Source organism: Nannobrachium achirus (assembly GCF_963921795.1).
Source record: "Nannobrachium achirus genome assembly, chromosome: 1".
NCBI classification, from domain to species: Eukaryota; Metazoa; Chordata; class Actinopteri; order Myctophiformes; family Myctophidae; genus Nannobrachium; species Nannobrachium achirus.
Window position 1 is genome coordinate 77,363,308 of NC_137810.1, and position 24,466 is coordinate 77,387,773.

The 24,466-nt window shown below is 44.5% G+C and overlaps 1 long non-coding RNA gene across 1 annotated transcript in view; it reads right to left on the bottom strand.

The window, feature by feature from the left end:
* Nucleotides 1–24,248, bottom strand: part of LOC308285090 — a 33,978-nt gene extending 9,730 nt beyond the window's left edge. Inside the window, exons 1-2 of the long non-coding RNA XR_013962046.1 lie at nucleotides 24,080–24,248; nucleotides 1,653–1,779 (exon numbers count right to left, since the gene is read on the bottom strand). This is a non-coding gene — a long non-coding RNA (uncharacterized lncRNA). The remainder of the gene's footprint in view (nucleotides 1–1,652; nucleotides 1,780–24,079) is intronic.
* Between the last annotated feature and the right edge of the window lie 218 nt (nucleotides 24,249–24,466).

The following is a 24,466-nucleotide window of genomic DNA, read 5'->3' on the forward strand; positions in this document are numbered from 1 at the left end:
TAGCCTCGCGTAGCCAGGCTTTTACTCATCTCGCGTGATATGTTCGGCCATTTTTACCCAAGCAGTTCAAAAACAAGGAAAGCGATGAGACTCGGAGAAGTTTTAGTAAACATTAATTTATTAGAAACATATGGACTAACACATGCCAACGAGTGTGCCGTCCGGTAGATATAAAGCTGTTTCGACGGATCGGTGAGCAACTTATTGATTTGTACATGTTTTGAGCGTAGTATGGACGTTGGGGCTCAACCAGCGAGAGCCATATGACTCTTGTTTATAACTCCAGGAGAGACATAACCTCCGCATATTAGCACCCTCTCCTGGTAGTTATAATTTATGGCTAGCAGAGGGCGGGCCGGCAGAGCCCTATACGGAGAGTTCTGCCATCTATGTTCACTTCATGGGTCGAGTCCAATGGCGGCTCGGGAGGAGCTTCTAAAGTGGCAAAACTCAGAACTCAGAGTTTACAAAATGAGTGAGACTAGCCCTTTTAGGCCTATAATTATTGAATGCTTTAACCAGTGAAAAATAGCAGATATACAAGCTCACAGCGCGACACCGAGTGCCGCGCTGCGAGCTTGTAGATCTGCTATTTTTGGAAAAAGTCGCGAAAATGTGTGCAAATCATTGAATATATGTATTGTCAAAGCGAACGTTTGTAACTAAAATGTTGCTTCTGGGGGGGGTCCCTGGAACTAAATATTTTGAGATGGGGGTCCGTGGCCAAATAAATATCATTTTGGGGGTCCTTCACATGAAAAAGTATGTGAACCACTGACATAGTAGTCTCTCAAGAACAGACTAACTGAGCTCCAGTTAAGTGAAAAGGACCTTTTCTTTGACGACGGCTAGCCAGATTGCTGACATAGAAACATAGGTTTTTCAAAAAACCTTAGAAGGATTCAAAAGACACTTATAGAATCGGGTCAAAATTCGAATTTTCACGATTTTTCAAAGATAGCAGATCTAAGTGCCGCGCTGTGAGCTTGTATATCTGCTATTTTTCAATAGTTAAAGCATAAAATAATGATACACAAAATGTGTACCCGTTCTAAATGGGCTAGAGTGTCACTATAATAGGTCCTCACTAATGTTCATGATACAATTGCAAAAAAATAAGTCTCTTAGGAGAGCTGTGGGAAGTTCAGAAATCCATAGTCTTGTGACATCATCGTCTGACAGATTTCTTTTAAAACAATATCTTTGAAAATATATTATATTTTTATTATCGCGAGAAAAATAGCTTCCACTTTAACATTGCAAATTTTCAGGAATAGAAAGCCTGCCTTTTCTATTAGCTTGGATTCCCCATTGATGATGTCAAAAGACTATTGATTTCTGAACTTCCCACAGCTCTCCTAAGAGACTTGGACCGAGTAGAATAGTGAGGACATATTATATGAAGATAGGTTGAAAAGTGGTGAAGTAAGGTGAAGTAATCCTTTAAGTATTGATAATTGCTTATAAAAACATCAGTCATCCACACGAAAACGTGGTTTTATAGGGTACACATTTTGTTTCTCTACATTTGTGCCATAGCTGTTATTTAAAACTGCTTTCAAAACAGATGCAAATATAGTACATGCATGCACACAGACATGTCACCTGCAAAGCAAATAGATATCTACCAAGGAAGCTGTCGTAATTTTTACCTTTTATTTGGTTGTCATTCATTGCTGAACTGTCAGTCTGGCAAGATGCCATCAGTTTGAAGAGAAAGCCGAGGTCTGGCTTTGCACCATATCCTTATTGACAGCTGATGTGCAGTGGCCTCTGGTCCTGTTGGGATAGCAGGAAAGAAACAAACATGTCAAACCCAACCTTTACATTATTCACTGTAGCCGTGCCAGTGTTGCCAGGTCTGCTAATTATAAGTGACTTTGGGCTTGTTTTTCTGTAAGGTTTCTTGCAAATATTGGGAATTATGGGTTGCAGTTTTGTTGGGCTTGTTTCTAAAGAGCAGAGGGTCCGGGACCCCTAATGGGTCCTCAGAGTTACTACAGGGGTGCCGCCAAATCTTTGTGTGATAAGATTATTATAATTTTTTCCATAACCACATCCCTATTCTGAGGGGAACATTAGCCAAACATAGCCAATCTAATTTACTTGTGAGCTTGTAGATTGGCTATTTCCAACAAAGAGGTTTAGTGGGGAAAAGGTCTACACCTGTCTACAGTCTACACCTGTCCTAAACAGGGATAAAAGTCGGTTTAAGAGCTATACAATGTAGAATGTGTGTGCCAATCCATGCTTCATTTTATAGAAGCAGCTTATTAAGTTCTGTTGCATTCTGTTGCTAGTCTTGCCAATTCAAATATTCAGATCTTAAAATGATGTTAATAATAATAGTAATGATAATTATTATCATCATCATCTTCGTCATCATTATTATTATGTGGAAAAGCGCTTTTTACCTTTGCTGCCATAAAGCAGCTTTCTGTTGCACAAACAAATGCATGCTCCCGGTTCTCGGAGCTTTTTGCAACATGACACGCCGGCTTTCCATTGGCGAGCAATGGCGACAAAATGCAACACAGTAATATGAACCCTGGCAGTGCCGGACAAATTAATTCATTAATACACGGTAGGCAGTGTGTTAAAATAAATTAATCCTTTAACTATACGATGACAGACTGCTTATTTTAATTGGGAGGATTATGAAAGTCCGACGTCTCATTGGAGCATAACGCTTCTGTATCAAAGAGCTATGTTGCAGACCAAGTCGTCTTTGTGCAATACAAAATGGAGGCACTAGGAGAGGTGGGCACCAGGACAACTGGGCACTAGGTACATGTGGGCACTTGGACGCTAAAACGATCTGGGCACTTGGAGAAGTGGGCACTTAGGGACAGAGACATATGGGCTAGAGGGACCTGTGGACAACTGGGCACCTGGAAGAGTGGGCACCTGAATTAGGATTTGTATTTTGAGTGGGCACCTGAATTAGGATTGACTGACAGACACACAGATCTCCATGTATGGCCATATCAGTCACATCGTTAAACTTATGTGGCCCGATCTCTAGACGTTCCATAAGTGCCCACTTCTCCAAGTGGCCAAACTTCTAGTTAACAATGGGTGCCTAAGACATCCACAGGAGTCTTAGGGTCAAAGGTTAACGGACGCCAATTCCCTGTTGAGACGCTTGGAGACGCCTTACCCAGTTACTTGCGCCGTACCGTGGTATACTGCAGCCTACCGCGATGTCAGCTCTAAAGCTGCACAGAGAGCACTCATAGGATGGGAAGCCCATGGTCCAAGAATCATCACTGCATCCTTCCGAACCAAAAATAAGAGGATCAATTTGAACATCATACAGTGCTACTCTCCTACCAATGACGGAGAGGAAGCAGACAAAGACCAGTTCTACAACAGACTGCAGTCTATTATAGAAAAGCACCCAGAGAGAGACATCACAATCCTGATGGGAGACCTTAATGCCAAGATAGGAAGAGACAACACAGGGTACGAGGACATCATGGGAAGACATGGGCTGGGGGGCATGAATGAAAATGGGGAGAGGCTGGCGGACCTGTGCGCTATGAACAACCTGGTAATTGGCGGCAGTGTCTTTCCCCATAGGAACATCCACAAGGCCACCTGGGTATCGCCAGACCACAGAACCGAGAACCAGATCGACCACGTCTGCATTAGTAAGAAATTTAGGAGGTCCATGCAGGACGTACAAGTAAAGAGAGGAGCAGATGTGGCTTCAGACCACCACCTCGTCGTAGCCAGCCTGAAGCTGAAGCTGAGAAAGAACTGGATGTCAACACAAACAACACAACACAGGTACAACACTGCTGCCTTGAGAGACCCCAGCAAGCTGGAAGAGTTCAGAGTAACACTCAGCAACAAATTCCAAGTACTACAGGAGCTGCTGGAAGATGACGAGTGCCCCCTGGAGAGTACATGGAAGGAGATAAAAGAGGCAGTAACATCTACCTGCCAGGAAGTGCTTGGCCCCAAGAAGCAACAGCACAAGGAGTGGATCTCAGGGGACAGTCTGCGAAAGATCGAAGAGAGGAGGGAAAAGAAGGCGGCAGTGAACAACAGCCGGACAAGAGCAGAGAAGGCCAAGGCACAAGAAAGGTATACAGAAGGGAACAAGCTAGTAAAGAAGAGCATCAGAGCAGATAAGCGACAGTATATGGACAACCTGGCAACAGAGGCAGAGTAAGCAGCAAGAGAGGGAAATATGAGAGAACTGTACAACATCACCAAGAAGCTGGCAGGAAAGCACAGCAAACCAGAAAGACCTGTGAAGGACAGAGAGGGCAGAGAGATAACGGGAGATGAGCAACAGAAGAGCAGATGGAAGGAGTATTTTGAAGAACTCCTAAACCGGCCAGCACCACATAACCCACCAGACATCAGACAGGCTGACACAGACCTACCTATAACCCTGCAAACCACCAAGAATAGAAGAAATACGGAAGGCTATCAAGCAGCTGAGGAACGGAAAGGCGGTAGGACCAGACAACATCCCTGCGGAGGCACTGAAGTCGGACCTGGAAATTACAGTGAAGATGCTCCACCACTTAATGAAGATGCTTCATTAAGATATGGGAGGAAGAAGTAGTCCCGGCAGACTGGAAAGAAGGTTACCTCATCAAGATCCCAAAGAAAGGCGACCTTAGCAACTGCGGAAATTATAGAGGGATCACACTGCTATCAGTGCCAGGGAAAGTTTTTAACAGAGTGATCTTGAACAGGATGAAGGACCTCATCGACGCACAACTCCGCGATGAGCAAGCTGGTTTCCGCAAGGACCGATCCTGCACAGACCAGATTGCAGCGCTGCGCATCATTGTGGAGCAGTCGATAGAGTGGAACTCTCCCCTGTACATCAACTTTGTGGACTACGAGAAAGCCTTTGACAGCCTTGACAGAGAGACCCTCTGGAAGCTCCTCCGTCATTACGGAGTGCCGACAAAGATCGTTTCCATCATCAAGAACTCATATGAGGGACTGACTTGCAAGGTGGTCCACGGAGGGCAGCTCACAGAGGCATTCCAAGTGAGGACAGGGGTCAGACAAGGTTGTCTACTCTCGCCTTTTCTCTTCCTGATGGCCATTGATTGGATAATAAAGACCTCCACAGCACAGAGAAGGTACGGGATTCAGTGGACACCTTGGCGGCAACTGGACGACTTGGACTATGCCGATGATCTGGCACTGCTGTCGCACACCCAACAACAGATGCAGGAGAAGACCAACAACGTGGCATCCATTTCAGCACAAATGGGACTCAACATCCACAAAGGTAAGACCAAGATCCTCAAGACCAATGTAACCAACACCAACGCAATCACGCTGGAGGGCGAGGCATTGGAAGAAGTGGAAGCCTTTACCTACCCTGCTTGTCATTGACAAGCAGGGTGGCACAGACGCTGACGTTAGAGCACGAATCAGAAAAGCCCGCGCAGCATTCGTGCAGTTACGGAACATCTGGAGCTCAAAAGAACTGACTCCCCACACCAAAGTCAGATTCTTCAACACCAACGTCAAGGCAGTCCTCCTATATGGAGCAGAGACATGGAGAACTACAGCTGCCACCATCAAGAGAGTGCAGGTCTTCATTAATAGCTGCCTGCGGAAGATCCTCCACATCCGATGGCCAGACACCATCAGCAACAACGAACTCTGGCAGAGAACAAACCAACTGCCCGCAGAAGAAGAAATAAAGAAACGCAGATGGCGCTGGATAGGCCACACTTTGCGCAAGCCCCCAAGTACCATCATTAGACAAGCGCTAACATGGAACCCGCAGGGAAAGCGTAAAAGGGGTCGCCCAAGAAACACCTGGCGCAGAGACCTGGAGGCAGACACCAAGACCATGAAGATGACCTGGAACCAACTGGAGAGAACAGCTCAAGACAGAGATGCCTGGAGATCGCTTGTTGACGGCCTATGCCCCAGAAGGGGTAGCAGGCGTAAGTAAGTACCGCGATGTCAGGTTCCTTACCGCGGTAAAAAAAAAGAAAGAAAAAAGGTTTGTATTTAAAAAATGTTATGCTCCCCCAAAAATATGCTACTTTTACTCAAGTAAAACATTTACTAAACAGGCTAGTGTTGCTGCAGGAACGCGTGTTCTCTGTCGGCGGTTTTACAACCTTTTCTGTCAAGTCTGGTAACTAAAACCTGTCTACTATATGTTTATATTACCACTCAATCAATGCAACTTTGAGATGTGAGTTTACAGAATCACAGTACACAATCATTATGCGTCTCATCTGTTTGTTCACACATCATACAGTGTCTGAGAAGCCCCAGTAGCCTACGTTACTATAGTAACCCGTCACTGCACAGATCTACAAGCTCAGCCCAAACGTGACGCGTTCCGACGCGGTCACCAAGTCTTACATCATCCATGCAGCTCCGGCATGCATTGACAGAGATGAGCCTGTTCATCAGGGAACAAATTTTTCTCCGATTGGATTTTCCAAAACAGATCCCATCACCCGTCGAATTGAGCTCAAACAACTTGCTAGTGTTAGCCTACCTGTTAATGAGGTCATGCATCAATGCGTTTTTAATAGGTAAAGTAGCAAATTTTTTAACACATTTCCTAAGCTGTTTTAGCTGGTTAAAGGTACAGTACATTCGATGGTCCAATTGTTCAGTTTTTGAAGCGGTGAAAGCCGCTTCCAAGGAGTGGCGGTCCCATCCTCTTTTACAGTACACTTTAAGACATAATAAGACATAATAAGACAGAATAAGAAATAATGTGTTGGTAATTAGAGCTAATATATTTTATTAGACAGAAACAAAGACAGAATAGTAGAAAGAGCGAATACATTCTCTGGCACCTGCAGCAGCAGACACTGCCGCAGAACCGGCAGTTCGACCAGCAGTCGCACTGCATCGCCGGCGATAGGACCAGCAGTCCCGCCAGTAGGACCGGCGGCGGCCGCCGCATGGACCGGCAGGTCCCATAAACTGCCTGTCCGTGCGGTGGTGGCTGCCGCGGCAGTTACCAGCGATGCCGGTCCTACCTACCGCTGGTCCTACTGCCAGGACTGCTGGTTGAACTGCCGGTCGTGCAGCGGTACCTGCCGCTGCCAGATAATGTATTCGCTCTTTCTGCTATTCTGTCTTTTTTTATCTAATAAAATAATATTAGTTCTAATTACCAACACATTATTTCTTATTATGGCTTTATTCTGTCTTATTATGTCTTAAAGTGTACTGTAAAAGAGGATGGGACCGGAGTGGCTTTGTGTGTCCCGTTCATGTCCATATATGGTCATTTCAGTCCAGAATGAACAGGTTTTATCTGTCCCGTACATGTGTGTCCCGTTCATGTCCATATATGGTAATTTCAGTCCAGAATGAACAGGTTTTATCTGTCGCGTACGTCCAGAATATGTGTGTAATGTCCGTCCCGGTCTGATGATTGGATGATAAAAATGTCCAATGAGACCATACTTTGAGGATTGGTCAAGCTTCACATTACAATTCGGCCCTCCAGATAAAATCATTCATTCATTCAGAATTGGAAGAATGTATAGATCACAGAGTTCATAGCTCTACACATAGAATAAAAGTTCACCGCTTCACTTCGAACCGAGGTTTGATTTTTATTAAATTAATTAAAAATCGATGGTCCTTTCAAATCACACTCCCGACCATCTGCTCCATTAGATTTCTGACCGTTACCGCCTAAATAAAAGCCTGGGTTTCCGAGGCTAATTACAGCCTGTCCCCTCAATGATTTCCTTTCTGACCGCTGATCCTCCGCAATGACCGCATCATTTATTTGTGAGGAGGAGTTGCTACAGTCACAGATAAAGGGAAAGTGCCACGGGAGTCACTATTATATAGCCTATAAAGAGAGAGAGACGTTCTCTTAGATTCATTAGATAGATTCATTAAAAGCACCCATTATCTTTTTCTGGTGACTCATACTACCCTCCTAATATGTGAGCAGGCCGTGTTTTTTCCATAACCTTTTTAATTTATTTTTTATAATTATTTGGGAAAATGGAAAAAATGAAATACAAAAAATAATTATTAAAAATAAACGAAAGAAGTTATTGAAGAAAACACGGCCTGCTCACGTATTAGGAGGGTAATATGAGTCACCAGAAAAGATAATTGGTGTTTTTAATGAATCTATCATGGTTAAAATGGAGTTTGAAGTTACAATGGGTGTGTGTGGGCCGTGGGGAGAGGCCCTGGGCCTGGAGGGCCTGGTAACTAGGGATGGCCAACGGTTAACCGTTACCGGTAAACCGATAAGAAATTGGTTACCGGTAAGCACTAACGGTCAATTTTGACCGATAAAAAAGAAAAGAAAAAGGAAATCCACCCATGTGTCACACCAAAAGCCCCGTACACCAATATCTACGCAACATCAAGTCATCAACCATGCAACTAGACACGCTTTGGTCACACATTTCTGGACACCAATGTCTATGTAACATCCATGCATTATGATTCACGCAACTGCGAGTCTGCGACGAGTCGTACACGCTGACTTGTTCAACAAACGCTCCGTCGTCGATTGGATTTTACAAAACAGACCCCCGTCACATTGAATCCCGTTTAAGAAGAGCTTAAAACACAACTTTCTAATGTTACATGTTGATGACGTGAGGAACGCTAAAGTCGTCTTGTTTACAGAGTAGGATATGCGAAAATAACAAAGCGCAGAGTCGCAAATTCAATGATCGCTGCACCAGCACACACAAAACACGGGCGAGAGATAAGAAAATGAATGAAATGGACATCACGTTTAGCTGATTCAACCATTCCATAAGTCATACGATTGAAAGTTATTGCGCTACATGCGAGCATCTCGCTGCTACTGTTTTGTTAAGCGATAGCCAGCCTGAGCCAGGGAGTGCACATAATGTTAGAGAGGCATGGGCTGAAGGGCCTTTTGGTGGACAATTCTGTTGATAAAAGTTAAGGGCTCCAGCCCCCTTTGCTGTATGTGCGCACGTGCCTGGTCAGCGCATCATATTACAGACTGATCATTTCAATCCCACAGTTTCTTTGCAAAAACACATTTCTTTTAGAAAACATTTGTATTCTTGTTTCTCCTAGTTTTATTGTTTTTAATGTGTAAATATGGCACTTTATTATGGGGAAAAACGGGTGTATTTTCCTTTTTTAAATCGCTAAAATAGCGCATTTTTGAACACATTTCCTTAACGGTTAACGGTTAATTAACTGATAAGGCCTTTCGGTTATCGGTTAAGAAAAAATCTCCATTTGGCCATCCCTACTGGTAACATTTACATCAAGAAAATTAAAAACTGTGGACAGACATGGTCTAATGTGGTTCCTTGCTGCAAGCGGTTCAAGTGCAGTGTGAGCGCAAACACATTAATTAAATATGCAAGAATGTTGCAATTTAACCCCTCCCAATCGCACCCAGTATACCGAATTATATGTGAGAATGCGCCATTAGTTAACATTTCATTATATAATAATGACAATACATTCTAATTCTAATTTTGCTTTAGCCTGCACATGCTTGTCACACCTGCATGGTGTCACTGCTGGCCGAAGACGGATGCACACCTAAGGCAGGGGCTGACTGTGGAGCAATGTATGAATTGCAGTTATATGTCAAGGGAAGCTGGCCAGACTGGTTCAGGTTGAAGAGCAGCCAGAAAGCCAGATACCCCCATCTGGGGTCCTTCCACAGAGGAGTAGGAGGCGGAGAGGTTCTCTGCCTCAAAATGTCCCCAAGGGCAAGAAGCCAAAGAAAACCGACCGTTTGGCCGCTAAGGTTGATACCTTGGCAGGCCAATTTGCTGAGATGAAGGAGTTGCTTATTAAACTCCAACCGCAGAGGCCTGTTCCCCAAGCCGACGGTTCACAGGCTGCCGCTCCTGCCCTACCAGTATGGGATGAGGATGCACTAGGGCTTCATGCACTGACTTCGGTGATGAGCCCAGGGAGGAGGAGGCGGAAGAGCCCACCAATGACTCCTATAGCTGCTCTGAGTGCTATGGGAGTGAATCCAGAGCGAGCTCAGGGCTCGCTGCAACTTCAATTAAGCCGGTGATTCGGATGGCGCTGGCACGCTTGGGCCTGGATCTGGATCAGGCTCCGGCGGCAGTACCTAGAAACCCCTATTTTAGACATGCACCACCTCAGCCTACCTTTACTGTCCCCCCTCCGAACAATATATCAAGGAGCTCCATAGATGCTGCGGGGGACCCCAAGTCCCAGACACACAGAGTTTTGGATGCCAGGGCCTTGGCCTCCATGCTGGATGCTGCCACCTATGGGCTGAGCAGCATGCCATCCGTGGAGCCGACCGTTGCCTCTCTCATCTGTAGACCTGATGAAATCCTCCGGCCAGTTTCACGTTGCCCCAGGCCTCAGTGTCAAAAACTGATAACTTTCTGATCAAGAGCTACGATATAGCATCACGGGTAGGTCGCATAGGTAACTCACTATCTCACATCTTATTGGCCTTGTCTCAGTCCTTGCAAACATCGGCTGCGGCATGCGCAGACACCTCAACAGGCGCAGAGGTTGAATCAGACGTGGATGCTTCCATCCAAAGCCTGAGCGACGCTTCTCTGGAGGCGTTGGCTTATATGACAACAGAGGTTGGCAGATTAGTGTCACATTGACCATTACTCGCCGACAGGTGTGGTTGGGAGTCCTCGGAGTCCACAACACACTGCCCTCTGTGGTTCTCCCTGATGGAGACATCAAGTCCGTTGGGACATGATGCTCTGGGACACCCATGGCCGGATCGCCTCCTCTATGTGTTCCCACCGTTCCCACTAATAGCTTTAACTCTGCACAGAGTTCAGCAGGGCAACCACAGGCTCCTGCTGGTTGCTCCGAAATGGCCAGGGAGGACATGGTTCTCGATGCTGCACAGTCTCTGTTAGAGCTCTCCGAGCTCTATCTCGGCCAGGCATAGCAGGGTAGATAACCAGACTGTGGGGTCTCATGATCTGGTGACCCGGTTTCTTTGGGGAGCCAAGCGGCACGACCCCCCGCGGGCTGTGAAACATCCTTCATGGGACTTAGCTCTGGTCCTGGATGCCCTTCGTCTCCCATTTTTGAGCCTCTAGGGCAATCGGAGCTGAAGTGGGCTTCAGTTAAATTGGCCTTTCTTCTGGCGATGGCAACAGTAGGCATATGGCCATTCAGGGTTTCCTGCAGCACTTTACAGGCCAGGCGCCCCGCCCGGCCAGAAAACCCCCCCGCCCCCCCCAAGGGTCTTCAAAAAAAAAAAAAAAAAAAAAAAATTTTACAATTACTATTTTATTCACATTACAAAACAAACATTACCCGTCTGTCAATTGCGCAGAACCATAGAGTTAGTAGGTCTGACTGACTGACTGACTGACTCTGAACTGCATGCACTTTAGTCCGGGAGCCAGCCCAGCCCTCTGAATGTTCTCTGCTAACTTTTTCTCACTATTATTTCCTGTTAGCATATACCTTGGGCCATCACAAGTTCATACTGAACACCCCCAACTCGGGGCCGTTTGGTCGCAGGGGCCCCAAAACCCATTTTTTGGTACATTCATTATGTAAATGTATATAATAATTCACTAAAATTACATACATTGTCACACATGTATGAAATTTGGCATGGAGTATCCTGACACATAGGGGTAAGTAGAAAAAAAGGTTGCTGGTGCTTGCTACCTTTGTATTTTAAAATATCACCCACAACATCCCCAGAAACACCAAAAAAGTGCTGTCCGCTTTACAATTCCTCATCAAATATGATTATTTTCAAGCACTTTATGGTGAATATAATTACCTCTCCTCTATATAGAAAACTTCCCACATTCATAAGCTACAATTTGAGCCCAAGATGATCTTTGTATCTTGAACATTACTGTTTCTGTAGCCAAAATAAGACAATATACCTCAAATCGGAGAAAATTGGATTTTCAGTCAGTAGCTTTACAGAAGCCTAGAATCTAACAATGGGTTCACAAATTGAAGTTATACACATGAGAAATGAATACTAGCAGGGAAGCAAATGTTTTGAAATGTTATTATAAAATATGTTTTATGTTTGATATGCACAGAATAGCTTGTTGCAATACAATAATAATACAGTAATACAGTATAGCAAATACATGTGAAACTAAATAACAACAGACCAAGTATTACACGGTAAATATAGAAAATGGGAGAAACAACAAATAAAGTCAATGACAAGGGTGTCTAGTCTGCAAACAGTGCCCTTCTCAATCTGTTCCTGTCTGTACAGTAGGCCTACAGTACTGTTGTGGCTAGGCTGCACGACAGTGCCCTCTGGTCACCCAGCATCATTGCTGTACCTTACTGTACTGTACTGTACTGTACTGTAATGTACTGTACTGTACCTTACTGTAACGTACTGTACTGTACCTTACTGTACTGAACTGTACCTTACTGTACTGTACTGTACCTTACTGCACTGAACCTTACTGTACCTTAATGCTCTGTACTTTACTGTACAAGTAAATTGTTTAAGAAGCGCTAATCCACACTATGTGTACCCGGGAGCAGGTTGGGTTAGCGCCCCAGCCTGTGTCTTCCGTGAGGAAGAAGCCCAACAAACCCACGGTTAGGCCTTTAGGAGGGCCATTCAAGCCCTCGGCACCACCGCTGGGCGAGGTGGAGCCTGCAGTACCATTGCGGCTCAAGAATCCACCACTCCTGAGTGAAATGTCTGGGGCTGAAGTCTGGTGCAACGCACATGTCCTGGACCTGGTGAGAGCAGGAGTGGACATGGTGAGACGTAGGAGGGGCCCGGACAGGAATAAATCCACAGAGCCTAGTCCTTTCAAGCACCAGATTTCCTTTCCCAGTCTCGGCAGAGTAGTTCTGGAGTGGTGGAGTGAATGGTCCTGTCTTTCCCTAATGGGACTGATCGTGGGTAGCTACTGGGACATAAGTCGGGACTTGATCAACCCCGGCTGGGTCACCCAGGTGAGGGGTATGATGTTGCGAGACCCGAAACCCCGATGAGCTTGGGCTACATCACTGAGGATACGTCTGAGGTGCATCCATGCAATGTTTTTTCGTTATAGTTGTGGGATTTCTGTCTAGATCTATGAATTCTGTGTTCTAGATCTGTTTTTGATTCTATCTGTTCTAGATCTATGGATGCTATGTGTTCTAGATCTATGTTTTTGATGATATGTGTTCTATATCTATATACATTCTATGTGTTCTAGAGATACTTAGAAGGCCCATCATCTTCATTGAGTATGGTCAAGCCTACAGGATAGAAGGTCTCTAGCTGGAGACATTTCTAAAACACTTCTACTGTACCTGAGCTCTCTTCAAACCATGAAGAAACTGATGTGAGGGTGGTCTACATCAATCATATCCAAAACACAAAGCCTCACATCAAAACTGTCAGAGTCAGAGCAAAAGACTCTGGCATTTTCTTCATTCTTCTCTATTATGCCAAATCCTTCACCGTAGACATCATATTTGACATGGGAGATAAGCTGATTAATTGCGACCGTAGGTCGCATTTACTACCAAAACCTCCACCAGCTGTCCGTCCCCGAGTGAGTCAGTCAGTCAGTCAGTCAGTGAGTCACACGTCACACGTCACACTTTTGCCCGGCTCATATCTCCACAACCGTTGCCCCCATCCATGCCAAATTTTGCACACACACTCCTTACCTGCCAAACTACAACCTCCAAGGACCCACGGAGCTCCAGGGACCCCCAGGTCCCTGGGGGACCCCCAGGTGTAAAAAAATGTCCGTCCGTGAGTCATACGTCACACGTCACACTTTTGCCCTGCTCATATCTCCACAACTGTTGCCCCCATCCATGCCAGCTTTTGCACACACACTCCTTACCTGCCAAACTACAACCTCCAAGGACCCCCCGAGCTCCAGGGACCCCCAGGTCCCTGGGGGACCCCCAGGTGTAAAAAATGACCAAATGTGCAAAAATGACCAAATGACCACCCCAACGGGGCTGCTCACGGGGAATTCCTGGGGACCACCCACTCCTGGTGCTCCAGAACGGATGCAAAAGTGGTGGCGCCCCCAGTGGAGGACCCCCTCTACTGCAGCTCACATAAAATGCCGTAACTCGGGCTAGGAACGTCCGGGAGAGCCGGGGCCGGTACCTATTCGTCCGCCAAGGCAACGCGGAGACCCCACCCCTCATTTCTCACATGGCCCTCTTCTAGCGCCACCTTCAGGCAGATTTTTAAAACACATTTTTGGACACTGCTCCTACAGTTTTTGCCCTAAAATCACGCAAATCGCTACACAGTATGTCTACACTCATCCCATCAACATGAATCTCTCCCATATAGCGCCACCTTCAGGCCGATTTTTAAAAACACATTTTTGGACACTGCTCCTACAGATTTTGCCCTAAAATCACGAAAATCACTACACAGTATGTCTACACTCATGTCATCAACATGGATCAGGAACATTTTGGAAAAACAATTTTTTGCCCTATTTGTGGAGATAAGCGACCTATCTCCCGATTAGGGAGTCTTACTGGTATCAACCAATCGCCAAGGAAAGGTGCGCCCCATCAAGCTTCTGAATCAGCATTCAAATTCATGCCGATCTTTGCTGCAGTGGGGAACTCTTGGGAGCTTGATGAGCTTATGATAACTTGTGTTGAAGAGTTCACCTGTCGCCTCTATGGCTTTGGTCCTAGGGTAAAGCAATCTGAAGCATGTGTATGAAGCAAGAGATATTAAGGTGAATAAAATGTGTGTCTCAAGCCTCGAGCTTCGACCAGTTCTCTCCATTGACCTCTCAACGTTTCCGCCATGCAAGAGGGTGCTCTTTCAGCACATCAAAAGAGTAAACTTCCAGACATGCATCTGGAAGAGGGCTCATGAGAACAAGCCAGAAATTCCATCACCTCCTGACCATGGGTTTCACCTTAACTCAGAAAATGGTAAACTAAAGCCTCTGTGGTTTGAAGGTGAAGTCATCCCTAAAGCCCTCATTGATGTATTGTTTGAAGAGGATGACCTTGAAGAAATTCATTCAAATATGAATGATGACGATGATGATGAGGAAGATGAATATGATGATGATGATGATTAAACATGAAGCCGATAACATGATCTACTGGATGGGTGAATTAAAGGTGTAAAATTAGGCATGACATAACCACTCTTTTTGCAATTCGTTTTTTCTTTATATGTCAAATGATGAAAAAAGAGGAAAACAAGGACTCTGCTGCCCCTTGTCATTGACTTTATTTGTTGTTTCTCCCATTTTCTATATTTACCGTGTAATACTTGGTCTGTTGTTATTTAGTTTCACATGTATTTGCTATACTGTATTACTGTATTATTATTGTATTGCAACAAGCTATTCTGTGCATATCAAACATAAAACATATTTTTTAATAACATTTCAAAACATTTGCTTCCCTGCTAGTATTCATTTACAGTTTACAGTTTAGGCATTTAGCAGACGCTTTTAATCCAAAGCGACTTACAATAAGCAGATAACATCACAATAATAAACAAGATAATATGTCAGTACATCAACAATATAACAAATGCAAATGGATATCTATCTAGAAAAAACACAATATAATCAAAGTTCTAAAAACCTAAAAAACAAAAACAAATGCTAACTAGCTTCATGTATTCATTGATTTCTTTTCTGTAGTGCTAAGGGTTTAGGTGAAGTCTGAAAAGGTGAGTCTTCAGTCCACGGCGAAAGCTAGCGAGTGAGTCCGTTGTTCTAAGTGCGACAGTCATGTTTATAACTTCAATTTGTGAACCCATTGTTAGATTCTAGGCTTCTGTAAAGCTACTGACTGAAAATCCAATTTCTCCGATTTGAGATATATTGTCTTATTTTGGCTACAGAAACAGTAATGTTCAAGATACAAAGATCATCTTGGGCTCAAATTGTAGCTTATGAATGTGGGAAGTTTTCTATATAGAGGAGAGGTAATTATATTCACCATAAAGTGCTTGAAAATAATCATATTTGATGAGGAATTGTCAAGCGGACAGCACTTTTTTGGTGTTTCTGGGGATGTTGTGGGTGATATTTTAAAATACAAAGGTAGCAAGCACCAGCAACCTATTTTTCTACTTACCCCTATGTGTCAGGATACTCCATGCCAAATTTCATACATGTGTGACAATGTATGTAATTTTAGTGAATTATTATATACATTTACATAATGAATGTACCAAAAAATGGGTTTTGGGGCCCCTGAGACCAAACGGCCCCGAGTTGGGGGTGTTCAGTATGAACTTGTGATGGCCCAAGGTATATGCTAACTGGAAATAATAGTGAAAAAAAAGTTAGCAGAGAACATTCAGAGGGCTGGCTCCCGGACTACTTGCTCCATTTCTCTGTCAGCTGTGCCTGCCTGCCTGGCAGCTGTCTCTCTCTCTCTCTCTCTCTCTCTCTAGAGACAGCCTGCAGCATAAATGATATCCACGGGATAATTCCACTGTTGATGTGAAAATAAGTTAGGGTCGTTTCATACCGTTATAAGGAGCCTAACTAATTTCGGTTCGGGAGTGCTCCCCGACCCGAAATTATTTAGGTACGGGGGGAGTTCATCCATACTTTCTTAACGGCTAGTGCCTAGTCGCTTGTAAATATTGGAGGTCCATGGCATGACGACGTTTGTGGCCGATACATGAGCGTTGCAGGGCGGATATATATATCTGACTAACCCTCGCGCTGCAAGCTGAATGACTGGAAGTCCATTAAGTAGCAGGCAGCTCCAGCAGGCAGCAGCACCAGTGACAGGGACACGGGGTCTCTTCTCTCTCTCACTCACTCTCACAAACGCTCAACATTTAATCTACAAGCTCACATTATAGACGTGCCGCGGCCGCCTCATTTGCTGCATGCATATCATCACGCAGTCACAACTCGTCGTGGAAAACCTATCAACACGGAACATTAGCAGAGTTGTCTATGCTTTTCTTTTCTCTTTAAAACGGTCGGCGAGAAGCGACCAAAGCTCTGTGTGTGTGTGTGTGTGTGTGTGTGTGTGTATGTGTGTGTGTGTGTGTGTGTGTGTGTGCATGTGTGTGTCACGCGCGCACCTGCCTGCCATCACTCAGAGCGAGACCCTATGGACCCAGCTGCTGTCTGTATTCGCTATGAAACACTCAATACACGGCGTCCACAATCATTTGGAAGTCGGCGTGTCTCCCTCCCAGAAACGAACGCTGTTTCCTTGGATTCACAGCCGAGAATATGCACTTGAAGCCGGGCTGAATGAATGAGAAGACACCGCTAAGTACCGAAATTAAGTCGGGAGGTCACAACATTTTGGCAGCCCTAGGGTCGATCCATACCGTTATAAGGAGCCTAACTAATTTCGGTTCGGCAGTGTCCAGACCCAAATATGGGTTTCCCCTCCCGGTTCGGGAGGGCGTCAACCGACTTTAGTCGGCTCTACGGTGCTGCCTAAATGTTGTGACCTCCCGACTTAATTTCGGTACTTAGCGGTGTCTTCTCATTCATTCAGCCCGGCTTCAAGTGCATATTCTCGGCTGTGAATCCAAGGAAACAGCGTTCGTTTCTGGGAGGGAGACACGCCGACTTCCAAATGATTGTGGACGCCGTGTATTGAGTGTTTCATAGCGAATACATTACAGACAGCAGCTGAGTCTGAGTGATGGCAGGCAGGCGCGCGCGTGACACACCGTGACACACACACACACACACACACACACACACAGAGAGCTTTGGTCGCTTCTCGCCGACCGTTTTAAAGAGAAAAGAAAAGCATAGACACAACTCTGCTAATGTTCCGTGTTGATAGGTTTTCCACGACGAGTTGTGACTGCGTGATGATATGCATGCAGCAAATGAGGCGGCCGCGGCACGTCTATAATGTGAGCTTGTAGATTAAATGTTGAGCGTTTGTGAGAGTGAGTGAGAGAGAGAGAAGAGACCCCGTGTCCCCGTCACTGGTGCTGCTGCCTGCTGGAGCTGCCTGCTACTTAATGGACTTCCAGTCATTCAGCTTGCAGCGCGAGGTCAGTCAGATATATATCCGCCCTGCAACGCTCATGTATCGGCCACAAACGTTGTCATGCCATGGACCTCCAATATTTACAAGCGACTAGGCACTAGCCGTTAAGAAAGTATGGATGAACTCCCCCCGAACCTAAATAATTTCGGGTCGGGGAGCACTCCCGAACCGAAATTAGTTAGGCTCCTTATAACGGTATGAAACGACCCTTAGAATGAGTTTTAAAAAGAATGCTCTGCTCCAGTCTACGCAACACTCCTGCTGCTTCTCTCCCTCCTCCCCCCTGCTTCATTAACTACCGAATAGTCCACAGCTGTGTGTGGAAGGAATGCAGCAGTGTGAGGCTGTCAGAATGGCATGGAGAGGCTACATGTTTGTATATGCCTTCTTGCAGTTTTGTTTCCCAAAAAAGAAGAGCATAAAAGGGTGTGTAGCCTATGTGTGTAAATTGTAATCCATATTATAATTGCTGCTCTCTCTCTATCTCTCCTCCTTTCTCTCTTCCCCTCTCTCGTCTCTCGATCCCCCTCTCACTCACACACGCACAGAGAGGGAGAGCTTATTAGCCGACATGCTAACAGTGCCGCTATGTGTCCGATGGGACGCGATGCCAGATGAGAACCACAACAAAACGTTTTTATCATCTCCACCTACCCTCCCGGCGAGTCAACAGTTTGAAAATGCGGATCCTACATTCTGCGCTACATTGGTTGTGGGCAATAGTGCAAGAGCAGTGGTGGAAAAAGTACTCAAATGTTTTACTTAAGTAAAAGTATCAATGCTGCAATCAATGTAGAAGTAGCCTACTCAGTTACAAGTAAAAGTCAAGCTCACAACTAGCTTGTAGATCGGTTATTTTTAAATGGCCTAGGTATGTTTTATAATATAATCATGTATATCTCCAATGTAACTAAACTAAAGTTTTCCAAAAAAAAAACCATAGTGGAGTAAAAGTACAATATTTGGATCCGAAATTGTGGTGGAGTAGAAGGAATGAAAATACTAAAAACTGGAAATAGTACTTAAGTAAATCTACTTAGTTACTTTGCACCACTGCATGCATGCACACACAGACACACTCTGGACAGCAACATCTGCTGGTCAAGAAAAAAAAACAAAATGCCATCAACAGCTTGGCCTAAATTGGCCCCATTACTCTTCAATAAGGAATTAAACGAAACTTAAACAACTGAACCAAAAGGATTTAACTGATATTGGACCACTTCCCAAACTGTGCTGGTTGATTAACTTGATTTAAAAAAAAAGTTACTCCTGTGTGACACAATGTTGAATAAATTTCCCCCTTGGGATAATAAAGGTATCTATCTATCTATCTATCTATCTATCTAAATGTCAGAATGACAATAGCAAGTAGTTTGTTTTCCATCATCACACCAACTGTTACCATGATGTTTGTAGGTTTGAAAATACCTGTAATTGATTAAGACACTTCTCTTAACGTGTTAACATTTTTAGGCCAAAAATAAGAATTAATATAAAAAATTAAGAGAATTAATTAATTAATTGTCAAAAAATAAGCGCGTGCGCCAGGAGACCCCCCCTGGTCAACACTTTTTCCTGCAGGAAACCCTAGTCTAATAATAATAATATGTATATACAGAGCCAACATTATTAGCAACGGCACTGTTAGCTCCTTTCGGAACCTCTCACTCCGCTATCAAACATATAATTCTCTGAATCTCTGTCTGTCTGTCTGTCTGTCTGTCTGTCTGTGTGTCTGTCCGAATGCATCTCCACGGTGGCTGGAGCAATTGATCTGAATCTGCATGACCATTAGCATATGGACACACCTGACATAACTACAAAGCCCGTTTGTCACGTTCACAAATCGTATGCTGTATATTAGCATTTTTATTGTGTATCTATTCTGCATCTAGCATGAGGCATATCTAAGTCTGCATCTAGCATGAGGCATATCTATTCTGCATCTAGCATGAGGCAACATTTTTAACCAAAATCTTTGCTTCTGGAGGTCCCCGGAAGAAAAAAAAAGAGATGGAGATGGGCGTCCGCGGCCAAACACATATCTTTTTGGGGTTACTTGACATTACAAAGTTGGAACCACTGAGGAAGGCCTTGCATGGTTGTGTGCGAGCGCGTGCGTGCGTGCGTGTGTGTGTGTGGTGGTGGTGGTGGTGGTGGGGGGGGGGGGGGGTCCCTATGGTGACACTATGACCAACTATGGGCGGGGCTACTGCCCACAGGGGAGAGCACTTTCACCTCACATGTTATAAGCTAGCCGCAAATTGCAACACTAGATTTTCTTTTATAATCGGATGAATCTAGGGTTGCAATACCTCCCATAGGCAGCCAATGCATCAAAACAGTTTTTGAGCGGTGGTCACACCGTCTCCATAGCGTGGCCGTGTGTGTATCCGTGTGTGTCTGCCTGTCTGTCTGTAGCCTGAAGTACCTTTTTTGACCACACATGTTAAGGGAGGGGCGCTGTTGTTCAGGCCACTGAGGCCAGGCACACTCACACACATTCACACTCACATTCACGCCCGCACACACACACACACACGCAGCCTCCACCGCTCAGTTCACACGAGTGTGATTTTTTGCTATCTGATTGTATTAAACACGACCAATATTACGACTCTATGGAAAGCTTGGAATTTACTCTTTCTATCTGCAGAGTGTTTGTTTCAGAAAAATCCACCGTAAACATGTTATGATTTATTTTTCTGTCAAGAAATCCGAGCAGACATGGTTTATTTTCTAAGTGTTGAACTTCGGAAGCGCTCGCCTTCTATAAGGCAACGTCCCGCTGCCTCCTGCATTCGTGTGACATTTAGAACCCGGTGGTCACAGGACCATTGAGAGATTTTCGGTCACAGGACCATTGAGAGATTTTCCACGAGCGCTTCCAAACTCTAGCACTTAGAAAAAAATTATCACCTGAAGCCAATTTCTTGATAGAAAGTAGCTCCTAACATGTCTACGGTGGATTTTTATGAAACAAACATAAAAATCCAAAAGTGTGTGTGTGTGTGTGTGTGCGTGCGTGCGTGCGTGCGTGCGTGCCATAATAATAGTGGCATGGCAAGAGAGAGAGAGAGAGAGAGAGAGAGAGAGAGAGAGCTAGATCTCACAGTATCAACACCTTTCAACAAAAAGAACAATCAAAGCCTTGCCTTGCATATCAAATAGCCAAGGAACTATAACATTTGGCCGGCTGCATATCAGTGGCTCTTTGACGTCTGCTCGTTTTTGCCAACATGGGTTACTTGCCACGTAAAAAGGGTGAAATCCCCCCAAACCAAAACCAGGAGGAAAACAAAAAGCTTGGAATTTACTCTTTCTATCTGCAAAGTAGAGGTCTTCGGACCTGCCCGAGATCCGAAATTACCCGGGGTCCGACCCGCCCCGAGCCGGGTAACGGGGCCGTTTATGCGCAGTGAGGTCGGGGCCGGGTCGGAGCCGCCGCCGTATGTCACGGGTCCTGGGTATTTGATAGTGAAATCGCCGGTTCCTGTCTACCCGAGGGGAACCGAGTCAGCCGAGATTGAAAAAAGATGCATACAAGTGCACTACAACGATTTCGCCACAAGATGGCCCTAAATGATACAGCAGGTTAGTCTAATCTTAAGCCTAGATAGTGAAATAAAGTTGTTTAGAAACTCAGCCTCAGGAGGAGGACACTGTCTGCCGTGTCTGGGGCAGTTATATTATTATTATCAAAGATATTAACGTAACGTGTTGGTTTGTGGTTCACAATGGAGTTGTCATCGCGTTTTGTCATGCTCTGCAAAGCATAATGGAAACTTCAAAGCAGACTATTATCAACAACATGCGACAGAAAATGATAGCATTAGCATCATTGGCTAGCCAAAGAAGAAGGAATAAAGAAGACATGGATTTATTTGTATTTACAAACTGTCCACATTGATTGACTTACTGGTCTGGGAAAAGATCATGTTGTGACGAGACGCAGCGCCGCGCTGACAGCAGCAGCAGCTGCTGCAACCATTACCATGGCGACGTTTAGGTAAGAAATAAGTCTCATACAACTCTTAATAATAACGTTGGTATTCCCTCATTTCGGGGCCACAGGTTCGGGTCTCGGACCTCTCGTTCTGCGCGGGTATCGGATCTAATTTGCCTATTAATAGTACGGGGCCGTCGGACCGGGTCCGTCACGTTTCGGGGCGAGACGGGTAACGGTTCTGAAATTCCAAATTATAGACGGGTCCAAATGGGTCCGGCTCCATTTCCCCCGGGTCCTTTTGGGTTCGGGTAGTTACAATTGGACCCGTGAAGACCTCTACTGCAAAGTGTTTGTTTTGGAAAAATCCACCGTAAACATGTTATGATTTATTTTTCTGTCAAGAAATCCGAGCAGACATGGTTTATTTTCTAAGTGTTTCGGAAGCGCTCGTCTTCTATAACGCAACGTCCCGCTGCCTCCTGCATTCGTGTGACATTTAGAACCCGGTGGTCACAGGACCGTTGAGAGATTTTCCACGAGCGCTTCCAAACAAAAAAAGTATCACCTGAAGCCAATTTCTTGATAGAAAGTAGCTCCTAACATGTCTACGGTGGATTTTTATTAAACAAACACTTTGCAGATAGAAAGAGGATACTCCAAGCTTTCCATACAGCCCCACTATTGGTGAGCTTGAAGCTGTTTAATACAATCAGATAGCAAAAAAACTGTTTTGATGCATAAGCTGCCTATAGAGCATCGCAGCGGAAGTCGATGCCTGGGGTCACTTTCACTTTCACCATTCATTTTCGCCATAGACTTTTACAAAAATATTTATAACAATTATGTTAAGCCTCGAACCAAGCCATCCAGGATGGAGGTGAATCATGATCATATAACCTTTGATCCTATGTGAAAACATATTTTAATATTACATTATTTGATATACTACATTTAATAACTACCCTTTGTTTAGCGATTTTCAAAATGTTCTTTTCATAGAAAAAAAGGTTATATGATCATGATTCACCTCCATCCTGGATGGCTTGGTTCGAGGCTTAACATAATTGTTATAAATGTTTTTGTAAAAGTCTATGGCGAAAATGAATGGTGAAAGTGAAAGTGACCCCAGGCATCCACTTCCGCTGCGATGCTCTATGGGAGGTATTGCAACCCTAGATTCATCCGATTATAAAAAAAATCAAACCTCGGTTCGAAGTGAAGCGGTGAACTTTTATTCTATGTGTTCTAGAGTTATGCACTCTGTGATCTATACATTCTTTATATTCTGAATGAATTAAGGATTTTATCTGGAGGGCCGAATTGTCATGTGAAGCTTGACCAATCCTCAAAGTATCCAATCATCAGACCGGGACGGACACTACACACATACGTACGTACGTACGTACGGACGGACGGACGGACAGACAGACAGACGGGACAGATAAAACCTGTTCATTCTGGACTGGGATGACCATATATGGACATGAAACACACATTTTGTTTTTGAAAAAAACTGTTCATTCTGGACTGAAATGACCATATATGGGCGTGGGACACACAAAGCCACTCATTGGAAGCGGCTTTCACCGCTTCAAATATCTAGTGTTGCAATGTGTAGCTAGTTATAGGCCTATTTATATTAAACCAATCCCTCTACAGATTTACCAACACTGTCTGTCTCAATACATTGCACTCCTCCATGGGTTAAACTAAAATCTACAATTGTGTGTCCATTTAATACCAATTCCCAAAACACAGCCTGAAAACACACATAAAAGCTACTTTCAACGCATTTCATGTTATATTGTTTTTATTATTGATGCTCTTTACATTTTGCTGGGTTCTCCAACAATTCTTCTGATATTCGTCATGCAAGCACCACTTCTACAAACTACAAAGATACTTTCAATCCCTCATATATTGTACACAACCCATCACCTACACTCTGCACATAATTTGAAGCATAGTACACATATCTTCAAACGGGTATACCGCTAGTAGGCCTATAGCTAATCTCGGAGCTAGAGGAGGGAGAGGTTCAGAAAGGAGCTCGCTAGCAATAAGCTATGGCGCCCACTGTAAACATCATTACATAAGCCCAATAAGTCCAACAGGCTTATGAAGTATAATTGTGTAAATGCAATGGTGTACATTTGATGCGGTTTGACTTACCTTTTTTCTATGAATTGAGTAGAAAGGACCCCAATGGAAACAAGCCATAGGCTTTCTTGGGTTTTAAATCCACTTTGAAGACCTTGTATTGAACTGTACTTTTGGGGGGCAAACTGGTGATAAACTCCTTCATCCACGGACCTTTGACTTATTGTAAATGTTCATTTAGTATCTCTGCTGCTGTAACAGACTGCATTTGACGAGTTTTCACTGTTTATTCGGAGGGTTTTTGCAGCTGGTCTTTGTTTCTCCTCCAGTTTCACCGCCATGAGCTAAAACCATGGCTAAAACCAACGGCTATGTTCCGTGAACAAATTTAGTGTCAGCAAATATAAGACTTCCGGTGTCAATCTCTTCAGAATAAGAGTACCCCTAAAGCCATTGAAA